A 13690-nucleotide genomic window follows, 5' to 3' on the forward strand; every position below is an offset into this window, starting at 1 on the left:
TATTTCCTTAATGACTAGAGGGCTACTGGAATCAATACCATTAATATCAATATCAATAATACTACTTAAACTTATTCATTAATCCACAGATCACAGTATACAGTGTTAAAGTAATTTTGAGGGCTATCCAATTATTATAGTATATGTACATCAAGATCTCCAGCATTATTTGCAGATACCTTACATAGGGTCAAAACATAGGGTCAAAGCATAGTTATATTATATTACACATGACTAACATTATTTGTAAAAACTGCGTTTTCAAGGCTTGTATCACGGTCATGAAAAAGAGTGTCAGTGTTCAAGGTCCAGAGCTCCATGTCTCGGCAGAGATGGATCTCAGATCAGTCACTTACAGGCAGGAAGTTGTGGGAAGGCTGTCACTCTGGGCAGTAGGCTCAAAGTTACCAGGCGGACGGCCAGGCGAGAAGTTGGAGAGGTCCGCTGCTGAGAGGTCTGGTCCGGCTTTGTGGTCAGATCTGGCAGCAGGCTGATAAGGGGTCCAGGCAAGGCGGTGAGGTGGCATCTCGGCTGGAGTTTTGATCCCGTAGTTGCCTTGTGTTGCTTAGCAAGGGGGCTAGTGAGCTGGCTCTTCAGCTCCAAGTGCGAGGAGATCCAGAGGTCCACACCCACTGGGCCCTTTGTCCGTTGTCGGCTTGTGCTGCTACCTGCTCCATGCAGAGTAATGGGCTGCCTCTTCAGCTCCAGATGTGTGGAGATCCAGAGGTTCACACACACCGGGCCATGAGCGTCCTGAAAGGATGGGGAGCAGTACAAGGGCTCCCCTTTTTATCCTCATTTTCCAGCAGTCCTCCAGCTTGCCATACTCCAACTTGTTGTCCAATCAATGCTGGTTCCTCCTTGCTTGCAGTTGAACGGTCCAGTCATTACTGTTCCCACCTTACTTATGTTTGAACGGTCCAGTCAGCATGGGTAGGAGGGTATTGCCTATAGCACACTGTTATCTGCCTGACCAGAGATGTCTGCTTGGTATGATTAGGAGCATCTCCCTAACAGCCGTTAGGTATTGCCTCAGCTCCTGATTTATAACTGCACTTTACTTTTATTTTGAGGCTGGTGCTAACTTTTTAACTCAATGTTTTACTGTGGAGTTCCCACAGTTTACCTCCTTTCCAGGTAAGCGGTGACCCGTGACTCTTTTTGAGACTCCTGTGGGATTCTCCACTCTGTGTAACTCTGACTTTCAAATAAATAAATAAATCTTAAAGAAAAAAAGAAAAGAAACTAAGATGGATGGGTATTTGGTATAGTGTTAAACCACTGCTTGGCATATCTGCATCCCATATTGGAGTGCCTGGGTTTGAGTCCTGGCTCTGCTAATTCCAGCTACCTGTCAATACGTATCCTGGTGTTACAAGGGACCTGGCAACAGAGAAAATATATTTCCCCAGTTCTTTGTCTTACATGGAATAAGAATTTCCAAGCAGACAAGCAGAGATTGAAAGTGCAATTTTTAGTCCAAGACCTCCAGCCAGAGTGGCATGGAGCAGTGCTCCAAGAGAGGCAAAATCCAACATCACTCAAAAATAATTAATACTGAAATTTGATGTGTTACCTTGTTTAAAAATGTTGTCTTAATTTAAAGATTTTTAATAGGTTATTTTAAAATGTAAAGCAAAAAAATTGACAGATAAAAAACATCACAAGTATAAAAATAAAATGTTTCAAGTAAGTTAAAGAGGGTGTGTAAAAGTCACAAAAAGTTATAAAAAAAATTTTGGACACAAAAGCTATTACTGATTCTCTGTTAGAGCAATAAGTTAACCTATTATGTTCTCTTGATGTCTCTGTTAAATTCTAATTGTTTAAAAACAACTGAGTTTTTATTAAGAGCTATGGGTTATTTAAATATGTGCTTATTTTCAAATCTTTAAATAATCACCTGTAACAATGATCAAATTTGGTCTGTATTATGTCATAATATAAAATAATATTGATACAAATATCTAAAAATTATAAAGACTGGTAATCTAGTGTTACTAAACATAATAGTCATCCTGATGAAGGGGCCCCAGAGGCCTAAAAAAATTAAGTGTGCCTTGTAAAATCCTATAGGTGCTTTCAAAAATGCAATGTAAACAAATGTCTCTTGTTGGTTAACAAGTTTGTAATTTTAAATATGACAACTTAAGGTCTTTTGTCATCCACAGTTTTGTATATCAGATTTACTGCTCATAAAACTAAAGCATTGTTGGTTCTGTGTTTAACTGTCCTCCTATAGGTTGCAATGGACTTTTTCCAGCTACATCTATTGTATTCAGTACTTTGGGATGACTCTGTAAACTGATAAAGCCAATAATGTATTACAGGTACCAACTGGAAAAAAGTATAGTTAACTGAGGTTACTAAGATCAAAAGGTAATTCAAGTCGATTGGTGATTTATAAAAAAGGTTAAAGATTCTAACAACTATCACTGAAACTGCTTTATTGTTCTGAGTATGGGACCCTGTAGTTTGCTGTGAAACTAAATGCATCTATCTGAATGTAGTTAGCCTTTAAATCAACTCCTCTGTATCATTTATGTATGTTTTTCTCATGTCCCTGCTGGTCTAAATGTTCTGTATACAAAAAAGTTATTTCAAGTGTTACATATTGCTGTAGAGCTTGATTATATTGTAATCTGTAACAGAATGTTTCCCGTAAATTTAAACGGTTAAAGTTGATCAAAAATTCATGTAACCTAAATCTCTGTAAACTTGTTAAAAGAAAAAAAAAACTGAAAACATTTTATATACTTGTGCTTAAATTTGCTGGTTAAACAAGCTACACCATGTTGGGTATTTAACAGATGTTTCCAAGTACATGTATTCTTAAAATTTGTGAAGGACCTTCTGGTAGGTGTTTTCCTAAGTTGTTGTCTAATGATTGAATCTGCTTGCTAAGTTTTCATTTGATATTACTCTTAAAATGTGTGTGTATAAAAAAACTCCCCTGCCTTTTTTACCCTATTGCCATATATGATTATTCCTTGTGAGATTACTTAATTACTTGGATTAAAGACTAGCATAAAAAATTAAAGCCTCTGCCAGGCAACACCACACAGAGTAATATATCTGTTTTGCCTCTGGTGGTGCAAGGTTTTTTAAGCATGGCTGGTAACTGGTAAGATTTTGTAGTGACAATCTGGCTGTATCCTTGCATAGCTATTTGGGTAAGGACATAAGTCAGTTCTGTTAATGGTCAACCATGTTCAGAAATCAGAGTAACTCAGCCCACCTAAATATTCATAAGAAATATGCCTATAACTCTAGACTTCTAGTCTAGGCAACAAAAATTAGAGGTGGGACCGAGCACTCCCTTGACTTGCATTCTCTGGTCTACTTTAACAAAAACCAGGAGGAAAAGAAAACTGGACATCAGAAGCAATGTAAAGATGGGTGGCATGCCTATTACAGGCAGCTCTGTACAGTGATCTGCCCTCAGGGAGACCCAACAGGCCAGGCCACTGCAGTGGCTTTCAGTGTGGTAAGCTTGGGCTTCAGCAGAAGTCAGCTTGTGAAGAGCCCTGGCAGCTCTGCCAGCCAAGAGTTGGATCACTGAAAATGGACCTGCCCTGGAGTCGAAGGACTTCAAGTCAGAGCCACAGATCTTATTGGCTCTAAGCTGAAAAGCCCTTCACTTAGCCCAGCCTCCAAAGTGACCGCCACTGTTGAGAGAATGGCCAAGTAGGGTCAGTAACATTGCAGACAGAGCTGTAAATTTCCTGTTGGAGATGCCACCTACCTTTACCTGACCAGTTCTCCTCCCAGGCCAGGTAAGTAATAAAAAGTCAACAGAGTGCCTTCCCCAAGGAGGTTCATACCTCCCTAAAAATGTACCCTATGTAAAAAGATAAATAGGTCTAGGTCCCTTAACTTACAAGGCCTAAAGCCACCAGGTTATTATCAAGCCCCTTTTATCAGGTTCTCTTCGCCTCTCAATCGGAAAACTTATTTGTAACTTGGACAACACCTTTCTTGACTCCTCTAATAGCAACTCTGTCCTTTGTTCTGGACCCTGTCTGGCCCACTCCTGGGCCTCATTCCTTTGTAATGTTGTTGCTTATTAAAGTCAGTGGTATACAGACATTCTGCACATATCCTGTGGGGGCAGCAGTATCTCTTAAGCAGTATTACCATAAGTAGTGTACTTCAAAATGTAATTACCTTGTTTAAAACTGTGACTTTAACGTCTGTGTAATTAGTGCATATGGTATCTACTCTCCATTATCAAAATAATTCATTATTAGGTAAATTTGGCTAGTAGGGAGTGCAGTTCTGTGAGCAGTATTTCCTATTAAATATCAACTATTGTCTCAGTTACACATAGCAACAGCAGCTCCGCCTTGTTCAGAAAAAGTAAATGCATAAAATTAAAAAGTTAAAAGACATGCTACAAATAACTAGTCATTATTCTATGTATAAAAGTAGAACAAAAATTAAACGCTGAGGATTTCTGTAAATTCTTTGTTCTCTGTAGTAGATTGCCATTTATACTCCCAACATGGGTGTACTGATAATCCTCTCCCACACTAATGAGTGGCTTTTCTCCCGGTTTTGGCTGGAATCTGCTTTATTCTCACCCTGTCTCTATACTACAGTGTCTGTTTAAGTGTTTACAGCTGGTAATGGAGCGAACCAAAGCCTTCAGCAACCAGGCAATCAACCAAATGCTACTACAGGAATGTGCTTGGCTCCCCACCCAGGAGACAGCAGCTCAAGACATTGCCCCATGGCAGCGAAGAGTGCCTCATTGCCCCACGTCAGCAGGGGTGGCTCTGATGACGAATTGTTGTCCCTCTGCCCCTCTTGGACTTCTGGGACTGATGTGGTGGGCTGTGCTGATGTGGCTGGGAAAAAATGCTGCTTTTACACTGATCACTCAGGCCTTAAAAGATAACATGGCTGGCTAAAGTCAGGGAGGGGCTGGCAAAACAAAAAAGAGAACGGGAGGCCTCTCAGGGGTGGTTTGAGTCTTGGTTCAATTCTCCGTGGCAAGTCACTCTACTATCAAGACTCATAGGGCCCCTTGTTCTCCTGATTTTAATTTTAACCTTTGGTCCTTGCATTGTTAACAAACTTGTGCAGTTTATTAAAAAAAAAAAAATTGGACACTGTTCAATTAATGCTCCAACAGTCCCAATATAAACCCTTAAATGTTTGTGAAACCTATGAAATGTCAGTCCAAAACCCATGGTTGGGTTTTTCAAACATGTACAAAAACAAGGGGGGAATGAAGAGCCAAAGTGACTCCATTTTAAAACAATAAAAAAAGCAGCCTCCGTTTCCCATAGCAGACCCGGGTCCTTGTAAAAGCAGGCATTCCGGAGATATCAAAGCTTACCAGGGACAGCTAGCTCAGTAGACCGAGGACAGCACAGTAGAGACTGCTAAACAAAGTAACTCCCTGTACCCAGAGCTTCCATGCTGTAAGCCCCCACTGATGTAACTCTTTTTTCCTGCTGATGTAGCCCTTTTTTCCTTTAAAAACTCTCCCAAACAAAGACGGGGTCTCACTCCTTCCTCCGCTGTGCTGGTTGGTTGGATGGGGTCCCTGTCGCGGCTTGTATTCCCGAATAAACCTTGCTTTTGCAGTTCGGAGTGATCAACTCTCTGGGGGTCTCTGCAGGGATCTAACGATCTGGGCACAACAGCAGAAGTTTCTGAATTCGATATAATCCCATTTGTCTACTTCTGTTTTCATTGCCTGTGCTTCTGGGGTCCTATCCAATAAGCCTACACTATTGTCTTGAATTATCTTCTTTGTTTCCTTCTAACAATTTCATAGTTCCAGATCTTACATTTAGATCTTTGATCCATCTTTAGTTGATTTTTATATTTGACGAAAGAGACCTTCTATCCACTGGTACACTCCCCAAATGATCAGGAGCCTGAACTGCCTGCATGGCAGAAGTCCAACCACTTGGGCCATCTTCTGCTGCTTTCCCAGGTACATTAGCAGAGACTTGGATCAGAGGTGGAGTATCCGTCACTTGAACCAGTGCTCATGTGGGTTGCTAGACAATGGCTTAACCTGCTCTGCGACAATGCCAGCCTCCTCCTCACCTTCCCAGCCCTGTCCAGCTCCAGGGCTTCTCCATGTCCACCACCTCCTCTTTCTCCTGGGGTGCACCTCCCCTTCCCTTTCCTCACTCCCACCCTGCTGAACACACACACACACACACATCAGATGACAGGAATGGGCTAATGCAGTCCTAGAAGAAGAGGAATCTATTTCTCTCAGGTCAGAAGCCCTTGGGGTGTTTGTTGGCGAAACTGAGTGAAGAGATGAACTCTACTGGTGCTAGACATCCAGGCTCAGTGGCTGAGGGTCCCCAGGTAGTCCTCAGGCCTGGGCAAAACTGGCTAATCCAAGACAGTTCCATACCTGGGCTGACCAAAATAAACGAGCTCCAGTTCCAAGAAGCTAAAATGCCTAGCGACCTCCAAACCAGAGGGAACACTTTGCAAGCCCAGTGCCATGTGGAAGGATCACAGCACCTCCATGTGGTGATGGCAGCAGAACCGGGCTCCTCTGGCTGGGGCAGGACCCGAGAAAACCAGCCAAGCACTCCTTCTATACAGAGGCGCACCAGGTCCTAACCACTCAAGAAGAGATGGCCCCTTCCTGTCTTCCTGGAAGCTTGAGGAACTTCAGTGTCTCAGACTCTCATCCCCCACCCTGGGGATACTACTGACTCCTGCATTCCAGGGGTCTCTGTGCCTCTCGGTGTTGAATTATCCTCATGCAGTGCATGAAGAACCACCACGTCTAGGCAGGCAGGATGCGGAGAACTGCCAGGTTCAAGGGGAAAACCACATGACATTTTCAGCTTCAATCAAGAACAGAGTCTGGTATTGTGATTTGGATTCTGACTGCTCCTGCCGCGTCCCTGCGTATCACACTACAATAATGTGGCACACCACTCGTGACCTTCAGGGGTGTGCTCAGGAGCAGGTTGTTTGGCTGAAGTAGACCCCAGAGTTCTCTCCTGGACTTGTCCTTCGTGGCAAGGCCTGTGGTTCTCTGTGTCACGCAGGGCAGCGAGAGACACCTCTTCACGCTGGGCAGCCTGATCTAACTGCAGGACAATGGCTTAAATCACAGTCACTGATAAAAACCTTTCACACCCTCCAAGAGGTACAGGTCACAGTGTCCCCCAGGACCCTGGAACCGAGCACCTTCTTGCATTGAGCAAAGCTGGGTGCCTCTTAGGTGCCAGTCCTCAGGGACTCACAGTGAGTGCAAGGTGTGAAGTGCAGTGAAGAAAGGCAGATGAAAGCAGACTTCAGTACACAGGGCCACGTGTCACTGCAGCACCAAGGAATGGGCAAAAAGGGTCTTGCTGAGCCTTCAGAAACTACGTGTCTTTGTCTCAGCTTCGGGTATCAACCCCCAAATTTGTGCAAAGACAACACTTGATATCTAGCACCTTTGGATTTTGAATGTTTTTTTCCAGTGGAAGCTGGAGGGGTGGGGAAGCATTTTTCAACCCCACAGAAAGAACTGTTGACTCTACAGTATTTCTTGCACTGTAATCAGTGAGTATGTGGTAATTTGGAGAAACTTTGGTGGCTCAAGCCCACTATAGGACATTCTAGTCCTCATCGAGAATCTTTCTTTTTCATCACACACTTCATCAGAATCACCGTTCACATCCATAGTGTAGTATATACCTCAAAAGTCTTCCAAATTCTACCTGTTGCTCAGGTCTGAAGCTGCTTCCATATTTGTAAGAATTCATCAGACCCACACCTCATGTCTTGGGACCACAATCTGTGGCAGCCAAGACTCTGCAAGGACTTATAGGATATGGACAGCTGTCCATCAACATCTGTGGAGGATGGGTTCTGGGACCCCTTGCAGACACCAAAATCAGTGATGCTCAAGTCTTGTACATAAAATGGTGTAGTATTTGCATTTTACCTATATATTCCCCCATATGCTTTCAGCCATCATTAGCTTACTTATAATACTTAATATAAACACAATGCAAATGATGTACTGTCTGTAGAATGGTTGCAAGAGGAAAAAGTTTGTACATGTTCAGTACAGATGCATTTTTTGAATTTTTTTTAATTAACAGCGGAATCTGCAGATGTGGACCCAGGGATAACCAAGGGCTGACCATATGTAAAAGACAGAAATGTGTCATGTGTTCATGGAGGCTAAGAAGTCCAGGAGCTGCTGGCAGAGAGTGGGAGAGATGGTGTGTGGTTCTAGGTCAAGTCCAAAATGCAGGAAGGTCCAAAACCCATCCCAGTTAGGCAGAAGGACTTTCCTCTATCTGGGAGTGAATCTGCAAATGGACGATATCTCACCTCTACCTCTACCCCTTCTCTGTAATTCTACCTTTCAAATAAATTAATTTTTAAAAAAACTCCCATTGATGGGCATTGTGGCACACTGGGTTATGCCACCACTTACAACCCTGGCATTCCATATTAGAGTGCCTGGTTCAAGACCCAGATGCTTGCTTCCAGTCCAGCATTCCTGCTAATGATGGGAGGCAGCAGAAGATGGTTCAAGTTCTTGGATCCCTGTCACCTGTGTGAGAGAACCAGAGAGTTCCTGGATGCAGAACTTCAGCTTGGTCCAGCCCTGGCTTGCAGGCATTTAAGAAGTAATCATACATAGAAGTCTTCCTCTCTCCCTCTCTCCCTCTCTCTCTCTCTCTCTCTCTCTCTCTCTTTCTCTCCCTATCGCTCCCCCTCCCCTCCACCGTCTTCCTTCTCTGTTTCCCCCACCCCACCCCTGCCCTGTCTGCCTCCCCTCATCTTTGCCTTTAAATAAATAAATAAATCTTTAAAAGATTGATAAACCCTATATTAGATGTTTGACAAGTTACTTGTAATGGATTGTAACATTGAAATTTAAAATTCCAAGTGATAGAGAAAAAATTGATAGATATTAAAACCAAATTTGGTATAAATTACATTTTGGTCAAGAATTTAATGTTTTAACTACAAAATGCCAACATCTACAAATATTCAAAAGAATTGGGTTAGAAATCAATGTATAACATGAATATAATAATTGGTATAAGCAGGGATGGTTAATGCATGGTAAAATTTTAAGCCTATCACAAACAGTATATTTTTACATTCTCAAATTATTATTCTTTAAAGTTCATTTTTCAACTCTGAAATTTTATTTCCTGACATTTTTCATGTTTATAAAACAAAACTAAAAGCAGATTCAAAGACTTTGTGGAGGTGCCAACACTGTGGCGTGGCGAGTAAGGCCACCCCCTGTAGCGCCGGCATCCCATAGGGTACCAGTTCAAGTTCCGGTTGCTCCACTTCCAATCCAGCTCTCTGCAATGGCCTGGGAAAGCAGTGTAAGATGGCCCAAGTCCTTGGGCCCCTGCACCTGCGTGGGAGACCCGGAAGAAGCTCCTGACTCATGACTTTGGATCAGGCCGTTGCAGCCATTTAGGGAGTGAACTAGCAGATGGAAGACCTCTCTATATATATCTCTCTGTGTAACACTGCCTTTCAAATACATAAAATAAATCTTTAAAAAAAAAAGACTCCGGAATTTCTGGACCAATTTTCATCTATGTCGGTAATGATGAAACTAATAGGAAAGGTAAAAAATAACTAGACACAGGATGATTTCACTCTTGGTCATATATGACTAGGTGGATTATTTTGGAGCTACTAAATAACTTTGTATAAGCACTGGGCATTTTGAGAACCAATTTGGTTTGTCCAACAAAGTAAACAAATTTTGTTTTGCTCTGTGGCTTTTTTTTAAAGATTTATTTATTTATTTGAAAGGTAGAGTTACAGAGAAAGGGAGAAGGAGAGAGAGAGAGAGAGAGATCATCCATCCGCTGGTTCATTCCTCAAATGGCCAGAGCTGGGCCAGTCTGAAGCCAGGAGCCAGGAGCTTCTTCTGGGTCTCCCATGCTAGTGCAAGGGCCCAAGCACTTGACTCATTTTCCACTGCTTTCCCAGGTGCATCAGCAGGGAGTTGGATCAGAAGTGAAGCAGCTGGGACTCGAACTGGAACCCATATGGGATACCGGAGCTGAAAGTAAAGAGATCATTTCCTTCAGAGGCTGCCAAGAATCTCCATGATGTTACAGTTTCTGCATCCTCCCTGATTGAGTTTTCTCAGAGACCTATTACTGGAACAAAAGTTGATGTTCTTGCCACACAGGCTCTGATACTTTATAGGTAGGTTTCTACTGAGCAAGACTCCTTATTCTGGTGCCCAGGAAGAAGCTGAGCAGCCATGATTCTTGATTCTCGGAAGCAGAGAAGCTGAGTGCACTGACAGCCATGAGCGGAGCAGCAACCTCAAGTCTGCAGCCTGGTCAAGGTGCGCCCCCACCACGTGTCCGTAATCACCATTCGCCTAAATAAGGGAAGTGTGATCCAGGTTTGCAATGTTAGTAGCTATCACCTCAAATTTATTATGAAGATAACTTCCTGATGAGCTATGAACTAGGAAACTGGCCTCAAATTCTGATCACATCCCCCAGTGTTAGTGTAAAAATAATATAAAACAAAATCTTGCCAATTAGGGGTTAAAAGTACACAATGAAACCTGAACGTGATCCACGTACAGACTGGCGAGCACATCACTGAAAGGGCGCTGAGAGGAGACAACCCTTGTCCTGAAACAAAACACCCTCCCTATTTTCTGAATTTTCATGAAAGGAAAACTGGTGGATAATTTTCTTCTTTACAGATATGAAAAAGGAAGCAAGAAAGCTAAGGGAGACAAACAGGTGCTACCACAGCAGTGGTATTTGGTGGTTTTGTTCTTTGTACCAGCATCTCCTACGCCAGCAGCAGGCATGCAACTACTGCAGAGGGCACAACTTTCCTTGCCCTGGACACAGGAACGAGAAACCCTGCCCTTCCTGCAGCCAGAGCCCTCTCCTGCCCCTGCAGTAACCCCACCCTGCTGCTCTGGGCTCTGGGAGCCTTGAAAATGTCCTGCAGCAGCACCACCACCACCACCAACGCCGCCCCATTCACCCCAGAGACTTGGCAGCCCGTGCAGTATCCTTAGCTGCGCAGAGCTGAGCGCCTTGGTGACAGGGCTACTGACAAGACCCCCCTGCTTGGCTCTGGTGTTTCGGGGATGTTCAGGGTTGCCTGGAGACCAGCTGTCCTGTGTCCTGTCCTTAGCCAGGAGTGCACCTCGCCTGCTCTTCCTGGAGTCCCGCCCGGCCGTCACTGCTGTTCTCATCCATCAACTTGGTCTCATCGTACCCATCCACGCCCACCTCCCAGAACCGCTCCCACCAAACCCTGTTTTTCCATATCCCCACCGCAGGACAGGACTCGGCCTCCTGGGAAACTGGAACTCAGGGAGAGCCACTGCCCACTCACTTCCCGCTTCAGCTCTGGGGCGCCGCCCACTCCGGAGTTCTTAATAATCAGAGAGAACAACGCGCCTCCGCAATGGACAGATCCAGCAGGCAGCTCATCTACAGCCGACCCACCCTAAAGCCAGGACGACTGGCAGGCACACAGGACGTATTGGCAGGCAGAGGGCACGCGGCAGGAAGCACCCTGCAGGCCCTGAATGGCTCAGTGGAGCAGCTGAACTTCATCCCGAGGCAATCACCAGGTAACTTCCGCACACAGGCCACTGAGCCAGACCTCACCCGGCACCCGCAGACCAGTCAGCGTGCACCCCCCACACCCCAGACCACAAAAACAGGAGATGTTTGCAGCTCAAAAGCAGCAAAGCAGCAGATCCTTTTAATCACCTTTACCCCAAATGTCTCTCCTCCTCAATGTTGTCTTATCTGTGGGAACACTGACCGTGGGAGGAGACGGGTCAGCTGTCCGGCTCAGTGGAGCGCCCGTGCAGGAGTCAGATCATCCCGAGGGTTACACCCAGGCTGACCCTCATCAGCAGGAGCGCTAGTGGCAGACCGCCCACACCTAGCACAGCCCGCCCGTGGCCTCGGGCGTCCCGGTCCATCCACGGTCTCTTCCTGCTCCTCAGTCCTCGGGTCTCTGCAGGAGGCAGGTGACAGGGCAAGGTGAGAGTCTCTCTGTAATGTCTCTGCATTCAGGCCTTGGTCTCTGTAGGTGTTTAACCAGTCAGAGGCTGAAAGACAGTCACAGCTCTCATCCCCCAGCCTCCCGTGGTGGAAACCATCAAGAGTGGTTCATGGTGGTCAAAGTCCTCTCTCCGTGCTCTGTCTGGGATTTACCCCGAGCTCCTGTTTGAGCTACTTTTTCTTACATAAATCGGCGCTATCTTTCTACACTTCCAGCAGCAGTGGCATCTAAGAGAGGGAGAGAAGAAAATGAATGGGTCAGGTCCTGCTGAGAGCTGAGCTGCAGCCAATGCTCCGAGGTTACAGAGCCCAGGGAGAGACTGAGCTCCTGCAGAGAGGAGGGCTGACGGGGGCATCTCAGGCTGCTGAAAGGCACAACTGACCTGACCTGAGCTGACAGCCCAGCCTGTGGGGCAGAGTTAGGGCCCTCGGCCTTCCCAAACCAGGGTGGGTGCTCTCACCCAAGTTCTCCTGACCCCTTTTGCCTTTCGCACCTGCTTGTGATGGTCTTAGCTTCCATCTAGCTGACTTTGCTGCAGGAAGGAGGGGACTCCACACAGAGACATTTCTGTCATAGTTCTGTTGGCTCCATAGTCCTTCTAACCCCAGGTGCTTGTCAGAGGAATTCTTTTAAAGGGCCAATGCCTGAATCCCACCTTTCCAATGTAAATCATACTAAAATTTTAGTGCTGGTCAGAGTCCCTGCTGACTCAGAGCTCACCCAGTGTTGACTCTGAGACTGCTCGGTTGACCTGCCCTATGTCACACCATGCCTGTTGCATCCCCACTCTCTCCTAGCATGCGTCTCCTTCCCCCTGGCCTTGAAGTGGACATCGTCATGTAATCACTCCCTTTCTCGAAACTCTACTAGGTTCCTTGATTCTGATTCAACTGAGTCCATTATTCTAGATTCTTCACTGAACATACAGAAGTGCTCTTAGGACTTAAATATGGAGGCCGGAATTGCTCAGCACATAATGCCCTGTGCCCTTTGAAATCTTGGCCTCTCTGTGTACGTGGAGCTGACTTCCCTTTAGAGTGCCACCTAGTCCTCCCGCTCCTACTCCTACTCCTCCTACACCAGCTCAAATGAGCCCATGAGGTGCAGATGCTGAGTCAGGTGAAGCCCCTGGCAGTGTAGCACAGGTGTACATTTCTGGGAAGAAAAAACTACTCCAGACCAATAGAGATCTCTCCCCTGTGACCCACATTCCAATTCATTTTTGGAATCAGAGTTTCCTCCTCAGTTTTAGCACTTCCAATTCACATGTGGAAATAAAGGGTGTAGGATTGCATGAGGCTCTCAGAAGGACACCGGAGAAGATGCATGTCCAAATGACTTATGAAGACAGGGCTCCCAGAAGGAGCAGGCATTGGACGGATTGGGGAAGCAGGAAATGGGAAACAAGGAAGCCAAGAAAGTGTGTGTGCTTTCAGGCAAGCTCCCAGAAATCACACCGAGGATATGGGGCTGAGTTTGCTGTGGACTGGTAAGGAAGAGGGGGCGGCAGCAGGGAGAGCCCAGCAGTGCTGAGAGTGCAAACAGGTGACAGACAGGATAGGGTGGTGGCTGCGGGCAGTGGAGGTAACACCTGATAGAGGTCCCATCTGCCATGGGAGAGAAGCAGCCTGGTGACAGAATAAGCTAGAAGGCC

The sequence above is a fragment of the Lepus europaeus genome, chromosome 5 (genome assembly GCF_033115175.1).
Source record: "Lepus europaeus isolate LE1 chromosome 5, mLepTim1.pri, whole genome shotgun sequence".
In the NCBI taxonomy this organism is placed as follows: domain Eukaryota; kingdom Metazoa; phylum Chordata; class Mammalia; order Lagomorpha; family Leporidae; genus Lepus; species Lepus europaeus.